Source organism: Camelina sativa, chromosome 17 (assembly GCF_000633955.1).
Source record: "Camelina sativa cultivar DH55 chromosome 17, Cs, whole genome shotgun sequence".
Taxonomy (NCBI): domain Eukaryota; kingdom Viridiplantae; phylum Streptophyta; class Magnoliopsida; order Brassicales; family Brassicaceae; genus Camelina; species Camelina sativa.
In genome coordinates, this window is record NC_025701.1 from 18,042,859 (window position 1) to 18,052,139 (window position 9,281).

The 9,281-nt window shown below is 40.0% G+C and overlaps 1 protein-coding gene across 1 annotated transcript in view; it reads left to right on the forward strand.

Moving 5' to 3' along the window:
- The window catches only part of LOC104757557 (protein BREVIS RADIX-like), a 4,811-nt gene continuing 4,383 nt past the window's right edge, over positions 8,854–9,281 (forward strand). The window contains exon 1 of the mRNA XM_010480308.2: positions 8,854–9,047. The gene's annotated coding sequence lies outside the window, so the exon portion shown is untranslated. The remainder of the gene's footprint in view (positions 9,048–9,281) is intronic.

The window sequence follows — 9,281 nt, forward strand, 5'->3', positions numbered from 1 at the left end:
CATCTTGGCAACAAGTCAAAGTGGCTTTCCTCAACCATTTCTATGATTATGCAATGTCAGATAAGTTGAGAGTCAAGCTATCCACTTTCAAGCAAAGACCAGATGAAGCTTTCAAGGCAGCTTGGGTGAGATTCAAAGCTTATCAGAGGGACTGTCCACACCATGGTTTTTCAAGGGTACAACTGTTGAGTATCTTCTTCAGAGGGTGTGACTGAAAGTATCAGTTAGCTTTGGATGCTGCAAGTCATGGAAACTTCAAAACAAGATTTCCAGAAGACGCTGAAGTTTTGATTGAGAATTTAGCTTCTAGCAATAGCACTAAGGGAGCAGATGCTGAAAGGAAGAGATTGCATGGAGGATTTGATTCAAACCAGTTAGCTTCTGTTAATGCTAAGCTGGATTCAGTGCATAATCTCCTTATGGGTAAGAAATCTGTTCATTTTGCTGCTGAGGTTGAGACATATGAGCCAGAACCTGATCAAGGACACCAAGAGGAAGATGTGAACTATGTGTATGGGAATCAGGGACAGCGGTTTGGAAATCAGCAAGGCAATAGGCCTTACAGTGGGAACTCTTCAGGCTACACTTCCAAGCCAGAGTATCAGCAGCAACAACAGAACAATGGCTATACAAGGACATATGGGAACTCATCTTATCAGTCTCCACCTCCTAAGAATTCTTCAGAGAGTAGAATGGAAGCCATGCTTGAGCAGCTTTTGCAAGGACAGGAGCAATTGACAGTGACATTCAATGGGAAGATTGACAATGTCTACACTGAGCTGAATGGGAAGATTGATGCATTGAATGTTCATGTTAAGAAGCTGGAGATTCAAGTTGCACAGACTGCTGGGTCTGTTAAACGGCAAGAGAGTGTTCTTCCAGCAAGAACTGAGTCAAACCCCAGACATGCTTGCAATGCCATATCAGTGAGAGATGAAGATGATGGTGAAATTGCTTCTGCAGAAAAAGAAGAGAAATCGACCAATCTCTCAGTTTCAGATCATGGCATCGATCGACACCACCTGGGTGTCGATCGACACTCCTCTCAGACGAACCCAGAAACTGCAAAATCTCAGGTTCTAGCTGCTGAAAGGGTCTACAAGCCTAAGGTTCCTTTTCCCAAGCCAAGAAAGTCTAAGCAAGAGATGGAGGAAGCTAGATGCAAAGCAATGATGGACAAGGTGATGATTGAGATGCCTTTAATTGATGCAGTAAAGCTTTCACCACCTCTTAAGCGGTATGTGAGGAGAATGGTATCCAATGGTTTGAGCCCTGAAGAAGGAGCACTTCTTACAAAAGATGTCAGTGCAATTCTGTTGAACCAGCCTGTACAGAAGAAGAAAGAGAAGAAGCAGGAGGTGGTTGTCTCTAAGGAAGTGAGTGCAATCATTCAATGTAAGACTGCTAAGAAGTTACCAGATCCTGGAAGCTTTGTACTTGATCGCTCTATCTCTACAGGAAGGTTTGCACACTCACTTTGTGACCTTGGTTCTAGCATCAACTTGATGCCACATTCTGTTGCTGTGAGACTTGGGATGACAGAATTCAAGCCAACTCAGATTTCTCTTATCTTGGCTGATCGCTCCCGAAGAACTCCTGAAGGTGTTTTAGAGGATATTCCAGTTAAGGTTGGAAATTTCTTGATACCTACTGACTTTGTGGTGCTGAAGTATGACCAAGAGCCTAAAGATCCTCTCATCTTAGGAAGATCTTTCTTGGCTACAGCTGGTGCAGTCATTGATGTGAAGAAGGGACACATAGCACTGGATGTGGATGGTTTGAGTATGAGTTTTGAGATGGATACATTGAGGAGAGCTCCTACTATTGATGGACAGACTTTTTCTGTTGAAAAAGTTTCTGCAACACGAGCATCAGGCTCAGTGTCGATCGACACCACCAAGAGGGTATCGATCGACACCCCTCCACGACCGCGACAAAGCTTGTCCAAAACTGATGCTCCAAGTCAGAAACCTATTCCCAAACAGAAGAGTCATCAATCCACACTCCAGAGCCCTCAGGTAAGGCCAAGGTATGCATCTTCTTCTCCTAAACTTCCTCCTATCATCAACAAGAATTTCAAAGAGATAAAAACTGTTTTGCAGTTAACCAAGCCACGAGATTATCGTAGAGCGCTTGTTTCTTCTGTTGATGATTTTGCAGGACAGAAGAGATACCCTCCCATACCTAAGTCCCGCCCTGGTCCTGTTCCTAACATCCTTGGCAAGCCTCATGCACCTAAAGCTTATACACCACCTTGGATGAAGAGGACTTCAATGCCATGTTCTGCTCCTCCGGATGCCTGAGCTCCAACACAGTCAAGCTAATGACTGAAAACAAGCGCTTAGTGGGAGGCAACCCACTGGTAGGTTTTTCTTTTTCTTTTGATTTTGATTTTTATTTATTTTATTTTTATTTTTGCTTTCCTCTTACTTGATAACACTGGGGACAGTGTTGTTTAAGTCTGGGGGAGGTTAGTTACTCTCTATGTTTTCTGTTTTTGAGTTTCAGTTGTGTCAGTCAAAACCATAAAGTTTGAGTCAAATTTTTCAAAATTTTTCTTTTTGTCTTTGGGAATTATGATCTTGACTAATGATTTCTCTTATTTGGCTAACACTCTAATGATTATTTGTTTATGCTTGATCTCAGAACTGAAGCTTAGAAAGACTATGAGCCTTATCAACAATCCTGAAAGCCCTTATTCAATGGATATCTGATTGATCTAACGTTGTCTCAACTTTTATCAGGATTTTAACCGGACTTAATCTCTTACTTTGGGGTTGGAAATCAGTGGACTAGACTTCTTCTTCAGGCCATACAAGACAATGCAATTTTTCAAAGTATTTCTCCCCTCTCTCTTCCCTTCAGTGCTTTTAAAAAAAATATAAAGAGAATAAAAGATGAGATGATTTTGATCAGTTTAGAGAGGTAGGTAAATTACCAGTGACCTCATTATTCTACTCTTGAGTCAAATGATCACACAAAGCTTGGAAGCGAGGGGTAGGTAAATTACCGATGACCCCGGTATTCGCTTACACCTATGATTAAGAAAAAAAAAATAAGAAAAGAGAGAAAGAAAAAAAAATGGAAGTGAGAAAAGGGAGAGGAAAGGAGATGTAAGAAGAATGTCTTGGCCTGAAGAGAGTCCATATGCCACTGATCAATACACCCAAGGTAAGAATTCACCTTATTTGTGCTTTAATATTGACTAATGAGATGACAATGGAGATTTCAGAGATTCCAAAGGATTGTGGGATTTGAGTAAGGAATGTTGATGCTTATCATGGTTAAGTATAAGAAGTAAGTTCTTGAGTCAGGTAAATGAAGAGTGCAAATAAGAATCATTATGCAGTTGAGTGAGTTCCCAGTTTTCAAACCTCTTTCACAGGTCTAAGTTTTTGTTTTGCTTGAGGGCAAGCAAAGGCTAAGTCTGGGGGAGTTGATATATCATGGTTTTTGTGGTTTTTAACCATGATATAAGGAGTCTTTTAGTGTCTTTTCATTTGTTTCTAGATTGTTTTTGAGTCTTTACAGGTTTTTAGCATGGATGGAGCAAAGTGGAGCGATTTGGATCAGTTTGGAGCAATAATTCGGAGGAAAAGAACTTGGAGTCAGAACAGAGAGGGAGTGTCGATCGACACTGCCTTAGCATCGATCGACACCCTCTTTAGGCGATGAAGAATCACAAATTTGGAAGTTTTACAAATCTGCCCCAAAGTTTTCCATAATTGCAAAACAAGTCCCTGACGTGTTTTAGGACATATAAATAGTGTTTTTAGGTTTTCCAAACCCTTCGACAGACACTTTGCAGACCAGCCATTTACACGATCATCGAGCCGATCCTTAACGTAGCTAAAAACCTTAGTTTTCAAACCTTGAAGATTCTCAGGGATACCCAAGTAAGAACCCATGCCTCCCTCCTTATCAATCTCAATAACGGATTTTAACTGGGATCGCATATCCGTAGTAACCTTTTTCCCAAACATAATAGATGATGTAGTCAAATTAACCTCTTGACCTGAAGCTTTGCCATAGGAACCGATTATATCCATAACCGTCCTACACTCCTGGAAAGTTGCTTTACAAAAAACAGACTATCATCTACAAACAGCAAATGCGAAACAGTAGGACTATCACGGGCGATAGTAATACCCGTCAATTTTTCCTCCCTTTCAGCCTTCTTAATATTAGCTATCAAGACTTATGTGCAAAGGATAAATAAATATGGTGATAGTTGATCCCCTTGTCGTAACCCCCTCTGAGGTCTAATAAAACCTCTGGGCTGACCATTCAGAAGAACTTGGTACGAGACCGACGATACACACCACATAATCCACGAAATCCATTTCCTATCAAATCCCAACTTGACCAGAACCGCCTCTAGAAAATCCCACTCTACCCGATCATATGCCTTACCCATATCCGTTTTAAATGCCAAAAATTCCGAATTACACCGACTATTAGTATTTAATCCGTGGAACATCTCCTGAGCCACCAGGATGTTATCAGTAATTAACCGTCCAGAAACAAAAGCTTATTGTGTTTCTGAAATCAAGCGAGGCAATAGGCGTTTTAAACGGAAACACAACACTTTTGAAATAATCTTATAGCTTACATTACATAGGCTTATAGGCCTAAACTCCGTCATCCGCTGAGGCCGATCCACTTTAGGAATAAGACATATATTAGTCTCATTTAAAAGCGGATCAAAACTGCCAGTGCGAAAAAACTCAGCAATTAAAGCCACTAAATCTCCTTTGAGAGAAGACCAGAATCTTTGAAAGAACAAAGATGTCATCCCATCAGGACCTGGAGTTTTCTCCGGATGCATAGCAAACAAAGCTTGTCTGACTTCCCTTTCCGAGATATCCCGGATAAGATCTCTGTTCATACCTGCCGTAACTTTCGGATCAATTGCTTGGAGCATCTCAGAAATACCTCCACCGTCGGATTTCTTGAACAGATCCTCAAAATATGTTGTAGCTATATGTTCCATACCCGACGCTGATTCATCCCAAACGTTATTTGCACCAAATAAACCAATTATCCTATTCCGAACCCGCCTTTGTTTAGTGGATGCATGGAAATATGATGTATTTTTATCCCCAACTCTTAACCGAATTTTTCTGCTCTTTTGTTGCCAATAAATCTCCTCATCCCTGTATGCCTCTTTCAATTTCCTCTCAATTCCCCGAATATCTTCCAGTGAAACCGAATCATCCATCTTCGCATCATGCAGAGCAGTCTTCAAAGAAGAAATAACCGATGGACCAGTCCTGACATTATTTTTCCTCCACCAGGAAATTGAATTCCTACAGTTCCTTATTTTATCAACAAAACCCGGAGTCCTAAAATTCCGTGTACGATTCCATCCAAACTCAACCGCTCCAGCTAAGCCCTCCTTCCCAACCACCGCTTATCAAACCGAAATTGTCTTTGCCTCCTTCGGACCGCCGTCAAACAAGTTGCTAAGATTGGACTATGATCCGAACCTATCATCTCCAAATACTCTACTTTCGAGTTGGGATAGAGAGCATGCCAGTCTTCATTACCTAAAGCCCGGTCTAGTCGGCAACGAATCACTTGATTATTACACCGATTCCCACGCCAGGATAATTGATCCCCATAACATGGAAATTCAAGCAACCCACAATCCTTAATCATTGAAATAAAAGGTTTGAAGGAAGAAGCTGACCGCAAGGCACCACCCTGCTTCTCATGATTACCAATTAATTCATTAAAGTCTCCAGTAAGAAACCAAGGATCAATGCGAAAAGATCCAATATCCGTTAATTTGTCCCACACTTTTCCGCGATGTTGGGGAACCGGGTCACCATAAACAAAAGATAAATAAACCAAATGATGACCAAAAACAGCTTTTGTATCAATTATACGGTCATTATGAAATAGAACTGAAAGATTTATTTCATCCTTATAAAATAAAACCAAACCACCACTAGCCCCTCGGGGTTCAACAGTAAACAATTTATTAAAACCAAATTTAGATTGAAATTTTTGTAAATAAGAAGAACATTTTTTTGTCTTTGATAAAAACAAAATATCTGGTCGATGCTTCCTCCACAAATCCCCCAAATAATTCTCTGTCAGATCAACCCCAATGCCCTGACAGTTCCAACTAAGGACCTTCACGTTTTAGCCGGCGGTTTCGGGAGAGCCCCCATCCCTGTTTTCGCTGGTCTTACTCCAATGCCAGCAGACTTGCCATTCCCAGCCTTGATCCCTTCTTTCCCCCTCCCAGTCTGTTTGTTACCTTCACCTGCAGGTTTAGATAAAGCTTTAGCTAGCAAACGTTTACCAGGGGATGCTAAAATCAAACTAGGGTTTCTAACTACTTTTTTAGATATAGTAGTAGGTCTCCGTAACCCCTTATCTCTCTTAGTGCTTATGGTGACCTCTTGCAGAGCAGATTGAACTACATTCACGTCCAGATCAAGCAATAAGGAGGAAGAGGAAATACCTTTCAGATCCTCCACATTGAGGGCAAACTCACCCGCACCCACATCTCCCAAGCCCCCAGTGGTTTGTGAGGCCGCAATCTCCCCCTCTTCTGGAGGATTAGCAAACAAATTGTCACCTTCCTCAAGAAGATCATCGTTTGCCTCATCAAACTCTGATCCTATCAAATCCTGGTTAATCCCGTGAGAAGGTGAACTCTCCATAGCTGTTTCTTGTTGAGCAGTCCCCTGATCAATCGCTTCAGAACCATCACCCATCAACACTTGAGATTGCTTCTCAATGAGACCACTTTTAGCCTTGTAAAGTGGTTTTGGCCAAGCCTTCCCTTTCCCCTTACGGTTAAGAGGGAAAGAGTTAACCTGTCCCAAATAGCTCCCTTGTCCCCTTTGAACCTCTCGCTTATCTCCCGAATCCCTTGTAACTGCACTATACGTCCTTTTCTGATCTCGAACTGAACCATGGGATCGAGCCTGCTGATAAGGACCCGCCCCACTCGCACCAGCAGTAAACTCAAAGGCTTGGAAGTCCAAAGCTCGCTTCACAACCTTCCTCGGTTTCTCCCAACCCCCATCAGAATGAAAACCCCCTGGATTCCCACTACCTTGTTGTCACTGAGCTCCTCTCTTGTCAGTTTGCTGATCTAAGACCTGCTTCCCAACATCCTTAATCTTCTCTGGACAAGATTTCTCATCATGTGTAAGACGAGAACAAATCCCACAAAAGCCAGAAAGCTTCTCATACTCGAGAGTCACCACCACTTCATCTCCAGATTCAAACGGCACCAACAACTGGAAAACAATGGGATTAAAATCATTGACAGTAACACAAACACTGCCAGATTCTTCATCAATATCCCGGATGATACCAATCTTCTTGCCAATAGCCTCCAAAGTAGCAACCTCCCAAAGAACGAATCAACCTACCATGCATCTTTTTATATATAGGAATCAAGTGAGTTTTTTTTCTACAATTTTTATCTAAAAGAACGAAAAAAAAATCGATGAACAACACGACTAAGTAAAGTCAAGCTCGTTCACCATCATATTATCCTACAATTTTTAAATGATTCGGACTATACATACTTACTTTCAAGCTACATATGATTATGTGAAACTTCTCATGCATGGTGATTAACCTTTTATGTTATAGCTAAATATGATTTTTAATTTGTTATAGAGTTCCAGTTCAACTGTGTACTTTCTTCGGAAATTTTATGATTAGTATGTTAATTGTAACGTTCAGTGAAAATTGAAGTAATATCTTTATTAATATTTTTTTGCATCTTTAGATGATACCATAACCACCATCACTGTTTTTATCCCAAATATATCATCATTATTAATTATCCCCAATATTAAGAATGCTTGTCCGGAAAACTCATTTCACATTACACTTTAACTTTTAATAATCCCATAGTTGAGTGAAAGTATCAAATTAAGTGTTTGCTTGTCCGGAGTATATTTTTGAAATTACATAACATATGGTATGAGATAAAAAAAAAAATATATATACATAACTAAACGTCAATTTTGCAAAGATCTTGTGTACTAGAGAAAGTTTTGGTTAACCAATCAAGAAAAAGACATAAATAAGAAACACTCGAAAGCATTACAGTGCATAAATGTACCATAAACATTAGCCTAATAAACATGACAAAAAAAACCACATCACATGTGGAAAAATAAATAGAAATAGTTGTATATGCATCCCATACTTAAATTCTCTCATCCACCATGCCAACATTAATCCACGATGGGGACACTATCTAAGCTAAGCAAACACACTTCAACTTGAAACACTTTCACACTATGAATTCATCGTTTCTCTCTATTCATCACAAGCGGATGCTTCTTTACTCATTTTGTAGAAACATGATAAAACAAAATTAAAAAATATGTCACACACACATGGATCATAACCAAAACAAGACAAAACGATGAAAACATATGTATATAATAATCTTAAATAACTAAAAAGAAAAAGAAAGAGAGAGAGAGATGATGAGATGAGAGAACCCACAACAACAACACACACACATGTACATGACAAAACAAAAGCAAAGCGAATGGTGATGCGACGGTTCCCTAAGCCTTGTCAAATATATCGTGACCAAAACCCGACCCGGTTTCAGCTGTCTTAAACCAATGGTAAACCGCCACGTAATCAACTTACAGCACACGTAAGCCATCTCCGTCACCGGGTGGACAACATGGGCCCTCGCTGCCGTCTCTCCCCGAGACCAACCTTTCATCGGCACACCAAAAAAACAAACTCCGTTAAGTCACGGTCTTTTAAAACATTTAACGCCGTTAAAAATAGATATATAAATACTCTTCGAACCTCTCTGTCTCTTCTCTTTCTCTTCGTCCTCTAGTTAAGTAAACAAAACAAAACTCAGAGCTCCGTTTCAGTTCCCGGGTCACCCGATAACCCGAATTCTTAACCCGGTTTCGTTCCTTCGTTCTCGTTAAAAATTTATCTCCGAGAAGATGAAGGTTTCTACTTTCTAAAGATTTTTTGATTTGGAGCTTCAAATACAGATTCCATTTTTACACGAAGAAGAAGACGTTCAGGTCAGTACTACTACACAGAGGTGTTATGAGAAATTTTCTCGGGAAAAATAATAAAACAGAGAGATTCGTTACTTTGTTCTTTTTTGTTTTGTTTTTTCTTGTTCTGTAGAAACTATTAGACACTGAATTTTTTTTTTACCGATCGATCTTTTCATAAAACTGTCCCGGAAAAAAAAAACAAAAGAAAGATTCAGAGAGATTTTTTTTGCTGTCTTTTTTTTTTTTTTTTTTTTT